At 42.1% G+C, this 22,116-nt stretch overlaps 1 long non-coding RNA gene across 1 annotated transcript in view; it reads right to left on the bottom strand.

The window, feature by feature from the left end:
- Positions 1-18,891, bottom strand: part of LOC130859506 (uncharacterized) — a 43,065-nt gene extending 24,174 nt beyond the window's left edge. Inside the window, exons 1-3 of the long non-coding RNA XR_009055215.1 lie at positions 18,646-18,891; positions 14,545-14,584; positions 14,307-14,441 (exon numbers count right to left, since the gene is read on the bottom strand). This is a non-coding gene — a long non-coding RNA (uncharacterized LOC130859506). The remainder of the gene's footprint in view (positions 1-14,306; positions 14,442-14,544; positions 14,585-18,645) is intronic.
- Positions 18,892-22,116: the final 3,225 nt, after the last annotated feature.

Here is a 22,116-nt window from a genome sequence, read left to right as displayed (position 1 = left end):
TTTCTAGTTGCATCCGTGTTGTTGCAAATGGCATTATTTCATTCTTTTTCATGGCTGAGTAATATTCCATTGTGTATATGGACCACATCTTCTTTATCTGTTCCTCTGTTGATGGACACAGGTTGCTTCCATGTCTTAGCTATTGTAAATAGTGCTGCAATAAACATAGGGTTGCATGTATATTTTTGAATTAGAGTTTTCTCTGGGTATATACCCAGGAGTGGGATTGCTGGGATCATATGGTAACTCTATTTTTAGTTTTTTAAGGAATCTCCATACTGCTTTCAATAGTGGCTGTACCAATTTACATTCCCACCAACAGTGTAGGAGGGTTCCCTTTTCTCCACACCCAAAAGAGGACTTTTATTCACTTTTTTGACATTGTCCTTCTAGAATGCATAACTGAAGGCATTTATGTTGAGGTTAGAGTTTAACTCAGTCAACTATGTGGGGACCCACCTTCCCAGCACCCACCTTCCAGGACAGAGCTGCAGTACAGAGACAGGACCACTGCCCCTCTGCACCCACCAGACACCAATTTCACTGACATCAAGTCAGTGTGGTCCATGCTGGGGAAGCCAAGGGATGAAACCTGGAGAATCTTCTTCTCTGCAAGTCATTAAGGAGAAAACAGACACCAACTCTCGGGAATATTTGGGTGTGATCAGCAGAAGTGGGAGGATTAACCAAAGTCCCAGACCTTTTATCAACTCCAAGAATGGACACTTCTGTGGACAATTTACTTCACTCCCCTTCGCCTCAGTTTCCCCATCAACTAAGTACTTTGCTGTGAGGATTAAACAATACGTTGTCTAAAGTACTTGGTATGGTGCCCAGTACAGAGTGAAACTGCATAAGGGACAGCTGCAGGCATCCCCTAACACCCTCTGTGAATCTTTATCTTCACCGTCATCATTTTTCCATCTACATGTCTGCATTGCAATTGAGATGTTTGAAGGGGGTGATAAACATCTTACTCTTTTTGTGTATAAAGCACAAACGTATACAATACATGGACAGTGCACCTGTGCTACTAAATGTCATGTCATGCCCTGTATATCCAGACAAAACCATAATTTGAAAGGATACATGCACCTCAATGTTCATAGCAGCACTATTTACAATAACCAAGACATGGAAACAGCCTAAATGTCCATCAACAGATGAATAGATAAAGAAGATGTGGTCCATATACATAATGGAATATAACTCAGCCGTAAAAAAGAAGGAAATAATGCCATTTGCAGCAACATGGATGGACCTAGAGATTATCACACTAAGTGAAGTAAGTCAAAGACAAATACCATATGATGTCACTTTTATGTGGAATATAAAATATGGCACAAACGAACTTAACTACATAACAGAAACGGACTCACAGACATAGAGAACAAATTAGTGGTTGCCAAGGAGGGGAGGGATGGGTTGGGAGTTTCAGATTATCAGAGAACAGGGAACTATATTCAGTATCCTGTGATAAACCATAATGGAAAAGAATATTTTAAAAAGTCATATCCTGGACCACAAGACCACAGAGCAGACCCACTGAGTCTTGGATGGCCCAGCCCCCAGTGAGCACCTGCCAGAAGGATGGAGTCCATACAAAACTCATCTCAGTCCCAAGGGATTCCTTAAAAAATCCCCAATTTCCCCTCAGGACACACTGAGACAATTCTGTCATTTTTAGAATGTTTTGTTGTTTGGGAGAGTTTGGGTTTTTTTCTCTTTATTAAAAAAGATGGGGGTGGAGTCAAGATGGCAGCATGGGAAGACATGGAGCACGCGTCTCCCCATAATTAGACAAGTTGCCGGAGGCTAGTGGGGGACCTGAGGCCTAAGGAGACCAGAGGAACCCCTGAGCAACTGGGTAGGATGTGGGGGAAGTCAGGGGGGTGGAGAAGTGGGAGCTGGGCAGGACCAGTGCCCCTGAGGGGTGGCTGGGTGAGGGGGGAGGTTCCTACCTGGAGAGACCCTCTGGGTCTGGGGGATCAGGAGATGGCATCTGGGTTTCTTCTGCCCAGGTGGCCAGGAGGCCTGCTGGGCTCCCCAGTGGGGTCCTCCACCCTCCGAGGCCCCCACCTGGGTCCTAGGGGTGTAGGAGGGAGGGAAGAGGGGCAAAGAGGTGGAGAGGCAGACTTAGGGGGGTGGCCTTTGAGATCCCGGGTCAGGGAGGCAAGAGGGCCTTTCCCCTGCCCACTCAGCCAGGGAACCCAACGGGGCTCCAAAGCCTGGTCCTTCACTCTCTGGGTCCCCTCTGGCATGTGGGTTCTAGGGGCGTAGGAGGGAGGGGGAAGGGGGAAGAGGAAAAGAGGCAGACAGTGGGGGTGGGAAGGGATTTCTCAAGACCGGAAGAACAGGGGAGGCGCTGCTGGGTATTCCTTCCAGGCGATCCTCCACCTTCCAAGGGCCCCTCTGGGCCGTTGGTCCTAGGGGTGTAGAAGGGAAACAGTGTGGGGAGAAGAAGAGAGGCAGAAGAGGGGAGGGACCCTCTGGTATCAGAGGATTGGGGGAGGAGTGGAAGGCATTTCCACTGCCCACTGGCCCGGGAAGCCTGCTGGGCTCCTGGGCCTGGTCTCCAACTCTCCAGGGCCCCCTCTGAGATGTGTTGGTGCCAGGGGCATAGGAGCATGGCAGGGGAAGAGGAAGAGAGGCAGACTGGTGGTGGGACGTTCCAGGATCAGAGGACCAGGGGAGGTGCAGAGGGCCTTTCCCCTACCCACTTATGCCCTGCAGGCCTTCTGGGCTCCTAAGTCTTGTCCTTCATTCTCTGGGGCCCTCTCTGGCTGTGTGAGTCCTACAGGCATCGGAGAGAGGGAGGAGAGGGAAAGAGGAAGAGAGGAAGACAGTGGCATGGGGGTGGGGACCTTATAGGACCAAAGGATCACGGGAGATGCTGCAGGAAATCTCCCTACCCACTTGGCACCGGGAGGCCTGTTGTGCCTCCAGGCCTGGTCTTCGGTCCTCCAAGGGCCCCTCTAGGTCACACTGGTCCTAGGGGTGTAGGAGGAAAGTAGGGGAGAAAAGGAGAGGCAGGTAGGGGGGCTCTCTGGAATTGGAGGATCAAGGTGGGCGGGGAAGATATTTCCCCTGCCCACTAACCCTGGGAAGCCTGCTGGGCTCATGGAGCTGGTCCTTCACACTCGACGGCCACCTCCAGCCACTTGGGACCTAGGCGAGTGAGGGGAGGGGAAAGAGGAAGAGAGGCAGACAGGGACCCTCCAAGACTGGGAGATCTGGGGAAGTGCCACAGGTGTTTCCCTAGCCCAGTTGGCCCTGGGAAGCCTGTTGGATGTCAGAGTCTGGTCTCCTGCCTTCCAGTACCCCCTGCAGCTGTGAGAGTCCTAGGGGAATAGGAGGGAGTGGGGGGAAGAAGAGAGCCCAAGGGGGAGGGACCCTCTGAGATCAGAGGACTGGGGGAAATGCCTAGCATTTCTCCCACCAACTCAGGCCCAGGGAGCCTGCTGGGTACCTGGACCTGGTCCTTTGCCCCCAGGACCGGAGGCATTCCTGAACCCCTCTGCCGCATTTGCCTAAGCCCCATTCCCCACCACCCCCAAGGCCTTTTCTAAGCATAGGCCCCACCCACTGCCTAAACCCTGCCCCTGCCTTAGCCCCACCCCCACAACCAAGGCCTTTTCTGGCTTTTTCTCTTTTCTTGTTTCTTTCTTTTCTTTTTCTTTTTTCTTTCTTCCTTTTTTCTTTTTCCCACCTCTTCACTCTGGCTATTGCAGTTGTTTTACCTTCCAGTTGTTTGCTCCACCTATTTTTTAAAATTTTTTCTAACACACCTTTTAGTTTGCTATTCTTATTGTATTTTTTATCTTGCTATTGTTCTGCTGTCCTCCTACTTTGTTTCTCCCTTTTCCTGCTCCACATGGCTTGTGGGATCTTGATTCACAAGCCCGGGGTCAGGCCTGAGCTCCTGAGGTGGGAGCTCTGAGTCCAAAACATTGGACTAACAGGGAACCCCAGTCCCCAAGGAATATTCATCAGAATGAGGTCTCCCAGAGGTTCTCACCTCAGCACCAAGACCCAGCTCTACTCAACAGCCTACAAACTCCAGTGCTTGAAACCTCAGGCCAAACACCCTGTGGGACAGGAACACAATCCCACCCATCCAAAGGAAGGGGGAAAATGAGACCACAAATAAATACATCACAGATGAAGGAACAAGGTAAAAACACACAAGACCAAATAAATGAAGAGGAAATAGGCAATCATCAGAGTGATGATAGTATAGGTGATCCAGAATCTCAGAAATAGAATTGATAAAATACAAGAAATGTTTAACAAAGATCTAGAAGAACTAAAGAACAAACAATTGGAGATAACACAATAACTGAAATGAAAAATACACTGGAAAATATCAATAACAGAATAACTGAGGCAGAAGAATGAATAAGTGAGATGGAAGATAGAATGGTGGAAATAAATGCCAAGGAGGAGAATAAAGAAAAAAGAATGAAAAGAATTGGAGACAGTCTTAGAGACCACTGGGACAACACTAAATGCACTAACATTTGAATTATAGGAATCCCAGAAGAAGAAGAGAAAAAGAAAGGATCTGAGAAAATATTCAAAGAGATTATAGAAGAAAACTTCCCTAACAGGGGAAAAGAAATAGTCTCCCAAGTCCAGGAAGCACAGAGAGTCCTATACAGGGTTAACCCTAGAAGAAACACACCAAGACACATATTAGTCAAATTAACAAAAATTATATTCAAAGAAAAAAATATTAAAAAGCAGCAAGGGAAAAGCAAAAAGTAACATACAAAGGAAACCCTATAAGGTTATCAGCTGATTTTTCTGCAGAAACTCTACAGGCCAGAAGGGAGTGGCAGGATATACTTAAAGTGATGAAAGAGAAAAATCTACAACCAAGATTACTCTACCCAGCAAGAATCTCATTCAGATTTGACAGAGAAATCAAAAGTTTTACAGACAAGCAAAAGCTAAGAGAATTCAGCACCACCAAACCACCTTTACAACAATGCTAAAGGAAATTCTCTAGGAGGGAAACACAAGAGAAGAAAAAAGACCCACAAAAACAAACCCAACATAATTAAGAAAATGGTAATAAGAACATACATATCAATAGTAACATTGAATGTAAATGGATTAAATGCGCCAACCAAAATACATAGATTGGCTGAATGGATACAAAAACAAGACCCACACACATGTTGTCTACAAGAGACCCATTTCAGACTTAGGGACACATACAGACTGAAAGTGAAGGGATGGAAAAAGCTATTCCATGCAAATGGAAATCAAAAGAAAGCTGGAGTAGCAATACTCATATCAGATAAAATAGACTTTAAAATAAAGACTGTTAAAAGAGATAAGGAAGGACACAACATAGTGATCAAAGGATCAATCCAAGAAGAAGATATAACACTTGTAAATATTTATGTACCCAACATAAGAGCACCTCAATACATAAGGCAAATGCTAACAGCCATAAAAGCAGAAATTGACAGTAACACAATAATAGCAGGGGATTTTAACACCCCACTTACACCAATTTACAGATCATCCAAACAGAAAATAAACATGGAAACACAAGCTTTAAATGACACAATAGACCAAATAGATTTAATTGATATTTATAGGACATTACACCCAAAAGTGGCAGAATACACTTTCTTCTAAGGTGCACATGGGACATTCTCCAGGATAGATCACATCATGGGTAGCAAATCAAGTCTTGGAAAATTCAAGAAAATTGAAATCATATCAAGCACCTTTTCTGACCACAACACTATAAGATTAGAAATCCACTACAGGAAAAATACTGTAAAAAACACAAATATGTGGAGGCTAAACAATACACTACTAAATAACCAAGTGATAACTGAAGAAATCAAAGAAGAAATTTAAAAATACATAGAAATAAATGACAATGAAAACATGATGACCCAAAATCTATGTGATGCAGCAAAAGCAGTTCTAAGAGGGAAGTTCATAGCAATTTAATCTCATCTCAAGAAACAAGAAAAATCTCAAGTAAACAATCTAGCCATACACCTGAAATAACTAGAGAAAGAAGAACAAAGAAAACCCAAAATCAGTAGAAGGAAAGAAATCATAAAGATCAGAGCAGAAATAAGTGAAATAGAAACAAAGAAAACATAGCAAAGATCAATAAAACTAAAAAGTTGGTTCTTTGAGAAGATAAACAAAATTGATAAACCTTTAGCCAGACTCATTAGAAAAAAAGGGAGAGGACACAAATCAATAAAATTAGAAATGAAAAGGGGGAAATCACAACATACCACAGAAATACAAAGAATTATAAAAGACTACAAACAACTACATGCCAATAAAATGGACAACCTCGAAGAAATGGACAAATTCTTGGAAAGGTACAATTTTCCAAGACTGAATCAGGAAGAACTAGAAAGTATAAACAGACCTATCACAAGTAATGAAATTGAAACTGTAATAAAAAATCTTCCAACAAACAAAAGTCCAGGACTAGATGGCTTCACAGGTGAAGTCTATCAAACATTTAGAGAAGAGCTAACACCTATACTTCTCAAACTCTTCCAAAAAATTGCAGAAGGAAGAACACTCCCAAATTCATTCTACAGGCCCACCATCACCCTGATACCAAAACCAGACAAAGATATCGCAAAAAAAGAAAATTACAGACCAATATCACTGATGAACATAGATGCAAAAATCCTCAATGAAATACTAGCAAAAAGAATTCAACAACACATTAAAAGGATAATACACCATGATCAAGTGGGGTTTATCCCTGGATTGCGAGTATTCTTCAATATGTGCAAATCAATCAATGTGGTACACCATATTAACAAATTGAAGGATAAAAACCATATGATCTTCTCAATAGATACAGAAAAGGCTTTTGACAAAATTCAATACATATTTATGATAAAAAACTCTTCAGAAAATGGGCATAGAGGGAACCTCCCTCAACATAATAAATGCCATATATGATAAACCCACAGCAAATATTATTCTCAATGGTGAAAAACTGAAAGCATTCCCTCTAAGATCAGGAACAAAACAAGGATGTCCACTCTCGCCACTCTTATTCAACATAGTTTTGGAAGTCCTTACCACAGCAATCAGAGAAGAAAAAGAAATAAAAGGGATATGAATTGGAAAAGAAGTAAAGCTGTCACTGTTTGCAGATGATATGACACTGTACACAGAAAATCCTAAAGATGCCACCAGAAAACTACTAGAATGGATCAATGAATTTGGAAAAGTTGCAGGATACAAAATGCACAGAAATCTCTTGCATTCCTATACACTAACAATGAAACATCAGAAAGAGAAATTAAGGAAACAATCCCCTTTACCATTGCAACAAAAAGAATAAAATACCTAGGCATAAACCTACCTAAGGATACAAAAGACTTGTATTCAGAAAACTATAAAACACTGATGAATTGTGGAAATGACTATACTACCCAAAGCAATCTACAGATTCAATGCAATCCCTATCAAATTAAAAATGGCATTCTTCACAGAATTAGAACAAAAAATTTTAAACTTTGTGTGGAAACACAAAAGACCCCAAATAGCTAAAGCAATCTTGAGAAAGAAAAACAGAGCCAGAGGAATCAGGCTCCCCTATTTCAGACTATACTACAAAGCTACAATAATCAAGACAGTACGGTACTGGCACAAAAAGACAAATATAGATCAATATAGGATAGAAAGCCCAGAGATAAACCCACACACATATGGTCACCTAATATAAGACAAAGGAGGCAACAACATACAATGGAGAAAAGACAGCCTCTTCAATAAGTGTTGCTGGGAAAACAGGACAGCTACATGTAAAAGAATGGAATTAGAACACTACCTAACACCATACACAAAAATAAACTCAAAATGGATTAAAGACCTAAATATAAGACCAGACACTATAAAATTCTTAGAGGAAAATATAGGCAGAACACTCTATGACATAAATCATAGCAAGATCCTTCTTGACCCACCTCCCAGAACAATAGAAATAAAAACAAAAATAATCAAATGGGACCTAATGAAACTTAAAAGCTTTTGCACAGCAAAGCAAACCATAAACAAGACAAAAAGACAATGCTCAGAATGGGAGAAAATATTTGTAAATGAAGCAACTGACAAAGGATTAATCTCCAAAATACACAAGCAGCACATGCAGCTCAATATCAAAAAAACAAACAAGCCAATCCAAAAATGGGCAGAACACCTAAATAGACATTTCTCCAAGGAAGACATACAGATGGCCAAGAGGCACATGAAAAGATGCTCAACATCACTAATCATTAGAGAAATGCAAATCAAAACCACAATGAAGTATCACCTCACACCAGTCAGAATGGCCATCATCAAAAGATTTGGAAACAATAAATGCTGGAGAAATGTGGAGAAAAGGGAACCCTCCTGCACTGTCTATGGGAATGTAAATTGATACAGGCACTATGGAAAACAGAATGGAGTTTCCTTAAAAAACTAAAAATAGAACTACCATATGACCCAGCAATCCCACTCTTGGGCATATACCCTGAGAAAACCATAATTCAAAAACATACATGTACCACAATGTTCATTGCAGCATTATTTACAATAGCCAGGACATGGAAGCAACCTAAATGTCCATCAACAGGTGAATGGATAAACAAGATGTGGCACATATATACAATGGAATATAACTCAGCCATAAAATGGAATGAAATCGAGCTATTTGTAGTGAGGTGGATGGAACTAGAGTCTGTCATACAGAGTGAAGTTAGCCAGAAAGAGAAAAACAAATACCATATGCTAACACATATTTACGGAATCTAGAAAAATGGTACTGATGAACCTAGTGGCAGGGTAGGAATAGAGATGCAGACATAGGGAACAGACTTGAGGACACCAGGGGAAGGGGAAGCTGGGACGTAGTGAAAGAGTAGCATCGACATATACACACTAACAAATGTAAAATAGATGGCTAGTGGGAAGCTAATACAGAGCACAGGGAGACCAGCTTGATGCTTTGTGAAGACTTAAAGGGGTGGGATAGGGAGGTTGAGAGGGAGGCTCAAGGGGGAGGGGGTATGGGGATATATATATATATATATGTGGCTGATTCAATTTGTTGTACAGCAGAAACTGACACAATAGTGTAAAGCAATTATACTCCAATAAAGATAAAAAAATAAAATTAAAATATGCTAAATCCCAAAAAAAATCCTAAGTATGAATATTACTGAAAATTAAAGTCACTTGAATGGGGAAAAAAAAAACACCTTTCTCTGCACCTTGAATCACACCATGCAGCTGGGTTTACTGAATTGCCTTTGTAGTCAGATGGCCTCCAGAACACCACTTGTTAGAAAAGTGCTGAAATCAAAGCAGGATATCCCAAAACAGAGCCTGACATGTAGGATTGCTCAGCAGATGTTTTTTGACTGTACATTAAGCACATTTTTTTAATTGAAGCATAGTTGATTTACAAAGTTGTGTTGGTTTCAGGTGTACAGCACAGTGATTCAGTTATACATATATATATTCTTTTCCAGATTTTTTCCCTTATAGGTTATTACAAAATATTGAGTATAGTTCCCTGCACTATACAGTAGGTCCTTGTTGGTTATCTATTTTATATTAAAAAAAGAAGCACTTTTTTTTGGTAATCTTGGCTATCACTTAACCTTCTTTTTTTTTTTCTTACAACAGGGAAGGCAGGCAGAGGGAACTCCACATCGTGTGACCTGCAAGGTCACTCAGCCCAAGCTCAGGCTCCAGGCTGTGCCCCCAGGAGGCAGCAGGGAAGGGGTTCTGCTGGGACTGCCATGCCCCAGCCAGTGCTGCCTGGCTGGGCCCTGTACACGCATCACTGGCGCTGTGTAAGCTGCATCCTAGCCCGCCAGCTGCTCAAGAGAGATGCACAACCTAAGAAATGGCATAAATAAGGAGGCAGAGACGTCGGGGCCAGGAGGTGGGGGAACCCAGAGCCCCTCTCAGCCGAGCCCTGGAAGGAGGCGATCAGGTATACAGCTGTAATTACAGAGAGCAGGCTTCTTTATTTACACTTTCCCTTGGTTCACATCTTTAATGAGCTCTTGCTAATGGCACATGTGAATTGGAAAGGGTTTAACTGTGCTTTCAACACCTTGTCATTCTTATGAGCCAATTACAAGGAGCTGCTCATTGCTGATTGCGGTGAACTGCACGTACATTACACTGAACAGGTGTCTCACCAATAATAATGATCAGGATCATCTCCTACAGATGAGAAAGGATGAAGTTTAAAGACAATGGGAGGACGGCTCCGTGCCCTGCTAGCAACAGCAGCTGGTTGTGCGGTGCCCAGTCATCCAACAGCCCCCCTCCACCCACCCAGGCAGACGGCTCTCCTCCCTCTCTCAGCCTTCCACTTACTATGTTCCAAATACTCAGCTGTCTAACTATTGACAAGCCAAGACATGAAAGCAACCCTAGTGCCCATCAACAGACAATTGCATTAAGAAGATGTGAGAGATACAGAGATTAACATATAGATAACAGATATATATTTTTACACACACACACACACATATACACAATAGAATATTACTCATCCATTAAAAAGAAAAAAATAATGCCATTTCCAACAACGTGGAAGGACCTAGAGATTCTTAGTGAAGTAAGTCAGACAGAGAAAGATAAACACCATGTTACATGTGGAATCTAAACCATGACACAGATGAGCTTATCTATGAAACAGAAACAGACTCACAGACATAGAGAACAGACTTGTGGTTGCCAAGGCTGAAGGGGGAGGGATGGACTGGGAGTTTGGGATTAGCAGATGCAAACTATTATATATAAAATGGATAAACAACAAGGTGCTGCTGTAGAACACAGGGAATTATATCCAATATCTTGTGATAAGCCATAATGGAAAAGAATAGGAAAAAGAATGTGATCTATGTATAACTGAATCACTTTGCTGTACACCTGAAACTAACGCGACATTGTAAATTAACTACACTTCAATAAAATAAATTTTAAATACATTAATTGATTGAAGTAAAATAAAAAGAATGAAGTAGGAAAAAAAGAATTTGCATTTCCAACAAGGTCCTAGATGAGGCAGCTGCTGGTCCTGGTTCACAGTTTGAGACCCACTGGGATAGTGGAATACATGTGAGCAGAGGTTTGACATCAACTTAATTCAAATATAAACCACTTATTCCCTCCAATGTGATCACTGGCAGGTCACATTTTTTTTGAGCATCAACTCTAAAATGGAGATAAGAGCATCTATTTGAGTGTTGCTCAGAGGATGACCAATAATGTGCGTAAGGGGCCAAGCTAGGACCCACCCAGCAGGCACCTGGTAGCTATTACTGCTGTTGGAGAGGCCGGGCATCTTGCTGCGTGGCACTAAGTCAAGCTGATGGTCAGGATTGGAACTCGCATCTTTCTCCTAAGCTTGGCTATCTGCCTCTGAGGCCTTTCTGAATGCTCTCATCCCCACCCCGAAGTCTCAGTGCATTTAAGGACATACCATGAAATGGCTAATAGAATTCGGACTGGTTCTAACTGTAAACAGTGTGAATCAACCAGGATTGTTTACTGCATGCAGCTTACTCCACCACCAACACAAGAGTGCAAGTTCTTTGAGAAAGGAACGGTGCCTACTACTACTTCTTCATCCCCCTCTACACAAAGGCTAACACAGAAGTCCCTCCATAGCCCTGGAGCAGGGAGCCCTCCCTTGCTGCCCCACCCCCACCCACCACCTTCCCTGGGGAACTGCCCCTTCTTTGTCTCCAGCTTCACTACTGTTTGTCAAAGCACTTAACACATTGCATGGCCACCATTCATGCATCAGAGACCACACATGCATTAGACTGTAAGCATCACAAGGTCAAGGACCATGGCTTCCTTGTTTATGACTGCATCCCCAGAGGAGATCGTCAGTCAATATCTGTTAGAAGAACAAAGTTCCTAGGTGAGCCCATAAGGAAGATTTTCTCCTTTGCGGCACTGGTTAATGGAAATTTCTGAAAATAAGAAGATGGCCTGAAGCTTTCATTACAGGTATTAAATGTTAGAGGTCACTGGCCAAGGCACCCATCCATCCCAATTTGCCAAGGACAGTCCTGGTTTCACCTGTTGTCCCATGTAATTAACACTCTGTTTCATTCTCAAAAGTCTCCATGTTTGGAAAATGAGTCATGTGGCCATTTTATCACTGGCCTAAATGAGAGCTGGTGACAACACAGCCTTGGGATCCAAAAGCAAGTCATTCAGACCTTCCAGGTCCCAGCAGGACACATCACCCAGAAAGAGAGGGTCTGGGTCCACTGGCAACAAGAGAGAAGTTTAGACGTGTGACTGTCTCTCATCCAGCCTCCCAACCCTCTGCCCTTCACAGCTTTAAAATCAAGTGCAAAACATACAATCGACCTCACTTGTCATTTGTGAGCCAGAAAGGTTATCGCATCAAATTACGCTCCGCTTCGAACACACAGGTGTTGACCCTGGGCTGAAGATGAAGCCTTTTCTATTATGTCGCTTGACGCCTCAAGGAAGTAAGGCACATTTATCGATGGTTTTACTTCCCCTGCCCTCTCTCCCCATTACACAGGCTGTAAATTAAATGGAAGGGGGATGGAGAAAGGGAAGCAGGATTGCTATTTACTGGGAGCAAGGTCACTCCATCTCCACCCCAAATAAGCCTTCCTCCAGTGATGCTGTTGAAGCAGCTGGGAACATGGGACCCACACTTGCAGTCTGACTCTGCCAGCCTGCCTGGGTCTGTGCTCACAGTTACACACCCCTCTGGCAAGGCATTCACAAATTCCCCCAGCACTCAGAGGGTCAGGGGTGCCCCAAATGCAGGCACAGCTGGGAGACCCTGGAGAAGGCTGCAGCCTGCACATGACCTGCCTACTGTCCAGGCTGGAAGAAAAGATTAACAGACATCTGAAGTGGCGGCAGCCAAGTCCTGTTCTCATGGGCTTTCACTGCATTGAGTAGAAGAATTTTGATGTCCAAAATGTGTACTCACTTGGATGGCTTTATACAAAGTCCACAGACTGGGTGGCTTGACCAGCAGACACTTACCTCTCACAGCTCTGGAGGCTGGAAATTGAAGATCAAGATGCCAGCATGTGTCTGGTAAGAGTCTAGGCTGCATACTGCCACCTTCTTGCTATGTCCTCCTACAATTTTCCTCGGAGCATGAAGGAGAGAGAGCTCTCATGTCTCTTTCCCTTCTTACAAGGGCACTAATACCATCAGAAGAGCCCCATCCTCATGACTTAATATAAATCTAATTACCAGGACTTCCCTGGTGGCGCAGTGTTTAAGAATCTGACTGCCAACACAGGGAACATGGGTTTGATCCCTGGTCCAGGAAGATCCCACATGCTGTGGAGCAACTAAGCCCATGTGCCACAACTACTGAGCCCATGTGCTGCAACTACTGGAGCCTGTGTACCTAGAGCCTGTGCTCCACAAGAGAAGCCGCTGCAATGAGAAACCCACGCATTGCAATGAAGAGTAGCCCCCACTCACAGCAACCAGAGAAAGCCCACGTGCAGCAACAAAGACCCTACTCAGCCAAATGAATGAATGAATGAATGAATGAATGAATAAATAAATACATCTAATTACTTCTCAAATCTAATTACTCCTAATACCATCACATTGGGACTGAGGACTTTGACACTGGAACTTGGGAGGGACACAAACATTCATCCCAGAATGAAACATCTGTCTGGGGAGATGAGTCATTTGATAAATATTTATTGAATACCAGCCCCACAACAGGCTGTATTCAGAGCACTGGACATGCAATGGCAGTAACTGCAAGAAACTCCCTGCCCCACAGAACGTCTTATCCAATGAAGGGGCTGGAACCCATCCAGATGATATAGCTGCCAATGTGTTCATGAATTTACATGCAAAGCTAATCCCCCCAAATCACAATATCAGACCCCATTTCCTGCCAGGCCCTGTTGGAGTACTTCCCCTCTATTCCTCATTCCAGTATTAGCCAGGCGTGGTAAAGGAAGTTGTCAAGGTCAAAGGTGCCAGGAAGGAGAATTTTTGGTGGACTGTCTCACCTGTCATTACAACTCCTCTACCTTTGCTATCTAACAGCTCAGATCTCAACTCTCAAAATTCTGAATGAAATTTCCATGTAGATAGGTCTGTGGTCCCACTGAACTTGGCAGGATAATGTTGCTAAGCATCTAGCCATCACCATTATTTGTCATATTGACTATGCAATGAAGTGCACAGTTAACTTCCTTAAAGCCACTGTGATGCTAAAATTATCATAAACCACAGTTCCCATTCACCTCAGTCCTTTGTGTCAGCATGGGGAGCAGTTCAGTGTTGTAGCAGATCCAAAGGCTTTAGGTACAACAGACTTGAGATCACACTAATGTGACCTTGGGTGAGTGACAAAGCTCTCTGAAACTTAGTTTTTTCACCTGTAAAATAAGAACAGAGACCTTTCAGGTTTATTACACTAGAGCTAATATATGTAATGTAATGTGCTCAGCACAGAACAATCACAAAGCAATTGGTACTTACTGCCAATGCTAATGCGATCAGCATTCCTGTTCATCACCATCTATAGCGATCATAAGAGAAATAATCCTGTGTTGGTAAAGTTATTTTGTCTGTAAAATGCATTAAAATATCCCAAAATGAACAGCATGACGTATATATGTACACGAGTTAACTCTAATCTATACCCACGGGTGGTTGAAGAACATTTGAACCATCTAATTATAAATCCAAACTCCAAGAAAAAAGAACCTGCCTACACTGTTGGTGGGAATGGAAATGGGTGTAGCCACTATGAAGAACAGTATGGAGGTTCCACAAAAACCTAAAAGTAGAGTTGCCATATGATCGAGCAATCCCACTACTGGGCATATATCAGAACAAAACTGTATTTTGAAAAGACACGTAAACCCCAATGTTCATTGCAGCACTATTTACGATAGCCAGGACATGAAAGCAACCTAAATGTCCATTAACAGATGAATGGATAAAGAAGAGGTGGTACATATATACAGCAGAATATTACTCAGCCATAAAAAAGAATTAAATAATGCCATTTGCAGCAACATGGATGGACCTAGAGATGATCATACCAAGTGAAATAAGTCAGAAAGAGAAAGACAAATACCATATGATATCATTTATGTGAAATCTAAAATATGACACAAATAAACTTATCTACAAAACAGAAACAGACTAACAGACACAGAGAACAGACTTGTGGCTGCCAAGAGGGAGGGAGGTGAGGGGGGGATGGATTGGGAGTTTGGGGTTAGCACATGCAAACTATTATCTACAGTATGGATAAACAACAAGGTCCTACTGTATAGCATGGGGAACTATATTCAATATCCTGTGATAAACCACAATGGAAAAAAAATATGGAAAAGAATGTATATATATACATAGATTAGGTAGATGATAGATAGATAGATAGATAGATAGATAGATAGATAGATAGATAGATAACTGAATCACTTTGCTATACACTTGAAACAATCACAACATTGTAAATCAACTATACTTCGATAAAATATATTTTTTTAAAATATACAATAAACGGACTTCCTAGGTGGTGCAGTGGTTAAGAATCCACCTGCCAGTGCAGGGGACACGGGTTCGATCCCTGCTCCAGGAAGACCCCACATGCCACAGAGCAACTAAGCCCGTGTGCCACAAATATTAAGCCTTCGCTCTAGAGCCTGTGAGCCACAACTATTGAGCCCACGTGCTGCAACTACTGAAGCCCAAGCACCTAGAGCCCGTGCTCGGCAACAAGAGAAGCCCGAGCACCACAATGAAGAGTAGCCCCCACTGGCTACAACTAGAGAAAGCCCGCCTGCAGTGACAAAGACCCAACACAGCCAATAAATAAATAAATAAATAAATTTATTTTAAAAAATACACAGTAAAAATCAATCAATTAATCAATCAATCCACACCTCAGAACTGAGTAAGGTCTTGCCTCTCAGAAGCTTTTCTCTATATCTGTACCAGACAGTGCATTGTTTAGCCTAAAGAATGAGAGAGAGCACAAAGTGTCATTTCTGTCTTTCAAAAATACAAGCGATTGTGAGGCACTAGTAAAGCAAAGAGAGGTCTGGGGCTCCCCAGCATAAGCTCCCCAGATCCTTTCTTGTTACACTAACAAGCACATTGGGGTCTCTAAGTATGACATGCAGCTGCATCACTCATGCAAAAGGGAGATGCTTAGTTTAGAAACATCTCTATTTTCACACTCAAATTGTCACCTAGCCTATTTGACGCTTTCCAGGGAGTCATGCATCATAAATCCATAGTTTCAAGTTTCCTTACCATAAGCAACCCTACACAGACCAGGTATATCCTGCTAAAAACATTCCACAGGTAAGGACTCCCCTGTTAGTTACCATTAATGTTATCATGAGTGGCTTGTAATTAGCATGTTTACATGAACTTTTACCTTCCTTCTTCCTTTCCCAGAGGCATCCCAGCACCCTGCCCAAAGGAAAGGACTAGATTGCAGGCTGCTGTGAACCACCTTTCCCCACATTAGAAATACATTTTCACTGGTTTAATAAATGGTGCTCAAGGAACATGGTTGGCTAGAAAGACTGATGGGAGTTCATGTCCCTGGGAGAAATAATCTGTCAAACCCAATAGGTTTCACCTGTGGTTCCAGGTCTAGACTGTGTCCTCCCATAACCCTCAAGATAAGATGGTATCACCTGACCCAGCTAGAAAGTTCTGATTCTACCATCATAATACTGTTGCCTCTGCCTCTCAGTGGACCTTTTATGCAAGGTGCTTGTCAAAGAGCCTAAGAATTGGGTGTGGACTTGATGTGAGCAGACAGGAAGAAGTTATAGAACTCTTCTGTGCCTGCTTCTAGTAAATATAACCTGGTAATAAATGTAGCACCTGTAGCAGAACTAGATGTGAGGTTTGTTTTCATTCCAATTCACCACCTGATGGCAAAAGTGAGGAGAAGAGAGGTAGGGTCCCACCTTCCTCAAAACATCAAATTTGCCAAAGACCCCAGCAGTTTTTAAAAGGACAAATTAGCCAAGATCAGTTGGCAAAGAAACTCAGAGACCCTGGTCCTTGTCCTGCCCTGTCACTATCCAGTTGTGTTGCCTTGGCTCAGACAGTGCTTCTTCTGGCATCTGTTTCCCCATCTGGGCCAAATCCTATTCAGATCTCAGTTACACAGCAATTTTCTCTCTGCTCTGACAGCTTTGTGCCCTTTTGAAGGGTCTATAATAAAAAAAAAAAAATAGGGTAGATGGATGGAGACAGCAGAAATTTGCTTAAATGAGAAATGAGCAAGAAAAGGGGAACTAACTACGGCAAGGTGACCACAGAGAGAGGGGAAGTCTGGGTGGACAGGAAGAAGCTTATTCTTTCACGTCCCTCTCTTGTTTTTGAGGAAGCTGGGACATGAAGAAATCCAAATAAGTAGAAGGAAACAGAACCGTGAATGTCTAGGTGATTACATAAGTTCTTGTCCACACTAAGACTCTTTTGAGAGTGAAAGGGGACATTATGAGGATTTACTTCAGAACAGGTATGAAGAGAACAATCCAGGCACAACAGGATGGACGGCCACCTGACCCAGAGCTGCCCTCACCCGCACATTGATGGACAAAGTTGGCCATGAACTTGATGGCTCCTACCACTAGGGAGGATTAGCAAAGGAAGCAATGATTTCTTTTAAAGCTAGAACACTGATTTTCAAAAATGAAAACATTCAAGCAAATATAGAAATATCAAAAGGTAACTTGCCACCATCATTTTTTACTCTTAATTACTATTTGAGCTTAATTGCCACTTTTGTTTTATCTTTCGTCCTTGATGAAGAACTTCAAACCTCGAGGAAAAAAAAAAGAGGTTTTCCCCTCACCCATGGTATGAATATTTTAAATAGACAGACTAGAAAAGATCTTTCAAGCTTCAATAAAAAGGCCACTCAACTAACCAGACTGCCTTTCATAGCATGGTCATCATTAAAAATTAATCTACTAATTTCACCTTTTCAAATAAATTAGGGAAAGTACTACCTTGCTTCAGGGAAAAATATATTTATTTGTGAGAGCAAGACTAAACTTGAATGAAATGCTAAATCAAAAGGGTTATAATGTAAATGTCCAACAGTAAGAAATGGTTATATAAATCCCAGTATATTCATGTAAGGGGAAAACCATGCAGTCACTAAAACTAATAATTTAGAATTATATTGACATAGACAGATGTTTATAATACATTATGTTCCAAAAAGGTACACTGAAACACATCAAATATTTTTTAATCTATTTGATACTAAAAACAAAAAAGAAAAAAAATCACTTGGAGGAGATGACAGGAAACCAACCCATTATTTTGAAAACTGGGACATAAAGGAAGAGAGTCAAGCATTTATCTCGCTCTTCCGGTGCTGATTACGCCTGTGGTAGTGGTTGAGGGGAAATTTATTTTTACAGAAGTATTTAGCTGATATTTAGTTGATAAACAAAAAAGATACGGTAGGATTAGAGTATTACCATTTCATATTGTCTAATGTATTTATAGATGTATGAGTTTGCTAGGGCTGCCCTGACAATGTACCACAGACTGGGTGGCTAAAACAAGAGAAATTTATTTACTCACAATTCTGGAGGCTGGAAGTAAGATCAAGCCATCAGCAGAGCTGGTTTCTTCTGAGGTCTCTCTTCTTGGCTTGTAGATGGCCGTCTTCTCCTCGTGTCCTGACGTGGTCATCCCTCTGTATGTGTCTGTGTCCATACCTCCTCTTTGTATAAGGACACCTGACTGCATTTCAACTTAACCACCTTGTCTCCAAATACAACCTCATTCTGAGGTACGGTGGGTTAGAACTTCAACCTATGAACACGAGCAGGAAGAGACGTAATTCAGTCCCTAATAATAGATCTGGGTCACATTACAAAATGAGACACACCAGAATTTACAAGCCTCCTGAGGGGTGTACACAATAACATCTGTGAAGTAGGCTTGACTAATAAGAATGGAATCTGAATCTGATCAAGTTTTGAGATCTAACTAGCAATTGAGGGGAACATTATAAATGACACCACAGGGAAGAAATCAGCAAAATCCAGACTGAGAAACTCTATAGAACAGATGAACAAGTTTCTTCAACAAGAACACTGTAAGGAGAAAAAAATCGAGGTGGAAACTATGCATGAAAAAGATTGAGGAGACATAACCAAAGCAACCAATTGCAAGTATGCACCTTGATCCTGATTCAAACAATCATTATAAGACAATTAGAGACATTTTAACAGTGACTGGATATTTGAGGATTTTCAGATACTGCTGTTAATTATTTAGGTGTGATAAGGATATTGTTATTTCTGAAGGGTATCGTTATATCTTTTAGGGGGAAATAGTTACTGATTAAATGATACGATGGCTAGGATTTGCTTCAAAATAATCTTGGGTGGGGGTAAATTGAAATACAGATGAAACAAGATTAGCCAAATAAATATTACTCAACTATAGAAAAGAATTAAATTCTGCTATCTGCAGCAACATAGATGGACTTAGAGAATATTATGCTTAGTGAAATGTCAGAAAGAGACAGGCATATACCGTATGACATCACTTATATGTGGAATCTAAAAAATAATACAAATGAATGTACATACAAAACAGAAACAGACTCACAGATATAGAAAACAAACTAGTGATTACCAGTGGGGAGAGGAAACAGAGATGGGCAAGTTAGGGGTATAAGATTAAGAGGTACAAACCACCATGTATAAAATAGAAAAGCAATGAGGATATATTGTACAGGGAAATATAGCCATTGTTTTGCAATAAATTTAAATAGAATATCATCTATAAATATTGAATCACTGTGTCATTTACCTGAGACTGATATAATATTGTAAATCCATGATACTTTAAAGTTTTTAAAAAAGATTAGTCGTGAGGGGAGATTCAATACATTATGCAGTCCATTTTAGGTCTATCTTTGAAATTTTGCACAATAAAAGGATTTTTTAAAGTGAGGGGAGGGAAACCATTTAGAACATATATAAAACAATTCTATTAGGAAAAAATGGGGTGGACACACCCATGTATATGCATGATCTTGGGAAGAAAATCAAATGGTAACATTAAACTTCTAGAAGCTGTCCCTGGGTGGCAGAATTACAAGTCATCTTACTAGTTTTTACACCATTCTTCATTGTTTGCACGTTTTAAGCAGTATCAATTTTTTTTACCATCAGGAAAAATAAGCTTTCATTTTTAGCAAAATGAAAAATGAACAGTCTTTGACTCGGCAAAAGGTCCACAGCCTTCAGTACCTCTTGTAGGTGGCGATTCTACAATTGGGCAGATGGGTGAAAGCTTCCCACTCTGCTCATCCTTCTCGTTACTGGAGTCTGGGGGCTGGGAAGACCCAGTCCCCTGTGGAGTACGATAGCATCAGAGAGCATGTCAAAGCAACATTCAAGTGGTGAAAATGGCATGTTTCACGGGCATGCCATAAAGAGCATAATTGGACCCATTAAATACGCAGCATGCGAATTCCAAAGGCTATTGAATAAATAATGTTATTTCACAAAGTGAGATTGGAGTGTGAATTGACTGAAATGAGAGTTCATTTCCCTTCTGAAAGTTCCATCCCTTCCTTCAAAGAGTGAACCAATCTATATATAAAATAGATAACTAATAAGAACCTGCTGTAGAGCACACAGAACGATGCTTAATACTCTGTAATGACCCATATGGGAAAGGAATCTTTAAAAAAAGTGGATATTTGTATATGTAGAACTGAATCACTTTGCTGTACACCTGAAACTAACACAACATTGTGAAACAACTATACTCCAATAAAAATTAAAAAAAAAAAAAAAAGGAGTGAACCAATCAGAGCCTCTCTCCAGCCTGGTCCTCCCCTGTCTCTTACTGAGCAAGTCACGGATGAACGGTCAGGGTTGGCCTTGGCAACATGTATCTACCAGGAAGCTTCACTGGGGGTTGGTTCACACACATTTATCTAGTGCCTCTTGTGTTTGGCCCTCTGGTGAAAAGTTGGGGTTCTAGGAGGACAGGGATAAAATTTTTAAAAATTACTTTTCAAACGCAGGCATTGCTTTGAAAGATTGCAATCTAGTTGGAATCACACACACACACACACCCCCGATACTAGGAAAACACTAACAGAATTGTAGGCATTCTCCGCTGTTGTGGACTGAACTGTGTACCCCCCACCCTCTTCCCTCCACCCCTGCCCAAACCAAATCATATGTTGAAGCCCTTTCCCCCACATGATTTCATTTGGAGATCAGTCCTTCAAGGAGATTATCAAGGTTAATGAGGCTGTAAGGGTGGGGTCCTGATCCAACAGCACCTGTGTCCTTACGAGAAGAGGAAGAGATGCCAAAATGTACATACACGGAGGAGAGGCCATGTCAGGACACAGAGAGAGCCGCCCATCTGCCCGGTGAGGACAGAGCTCTCCCCAGAAACCAACCCGGTCAGCAAGCAGATCTTGGACTTGCAGCTTCCAGAATTGTAAGAAAATAAATTCCTGTCATTTAAGCCCCCCACCCCCACCCCCGTCTGTGGTGTTCTGTTATGGCAGCCCTAGCAGACTACGACCCATGCAGTTCACATTTTTCAATTCCACACACATCTTCCTTCCTTTTCAGGAACGACCATTCCACCTAGGGACCAACATCAGCTGTGGACACACCCCTTGCTTGCCTCCCACCACTTCTTGGGATCCCATACCAAAGGGAGGGTGTCTGGGATGCCCAAACCCAGGATCAGAGCTAGCCTAGGTAGAAATCTTTGGGTAAATTAGATCAAGGCCCCTCCTCTGAGTCAAGGCCATTCTGGGTGGGGCATAGCAGGGTGAGGACACAAGACTTGTAGGAAAATCAGAAAAGGCGTTCCCTTCCTCTGTGCAGGCTCAGCCCTATGCCAGGATGCAAGGCTAGGCCAGCAGAGTCCCCCCCACCACACTGCTTGGCCTGAGGTCCTTGTGCACAACCCTATGCCGGTCATAATGCAAGTGCATAATGCAAGTGCATAATGCATCATGCATGCAGTGTGGGGTCCTAATCCAATAGGACCAGGGTCCTT

Source organism: Hippopotamus amphibius, chromosome 8, assembly GCF_030028045.1.
Source record: "Hippopotamus amphibius kiboko isolate mHipAmp2 chromosome 8, mHipAmp2.hap2, whole genome shotgun sequence".
Lineage (NCBI taxonomy): Eukaryota > Metazoa > Chordata > Mammalia > Artiodactyla > Hippopotamidae > Hippopotamus > Hippopotamus amphibius.
The sequence above is the reverse complement of the archived record's forward strand: the minus strand, read 5'-3'. Positions and strand labels throughout refer to the sequence as shown.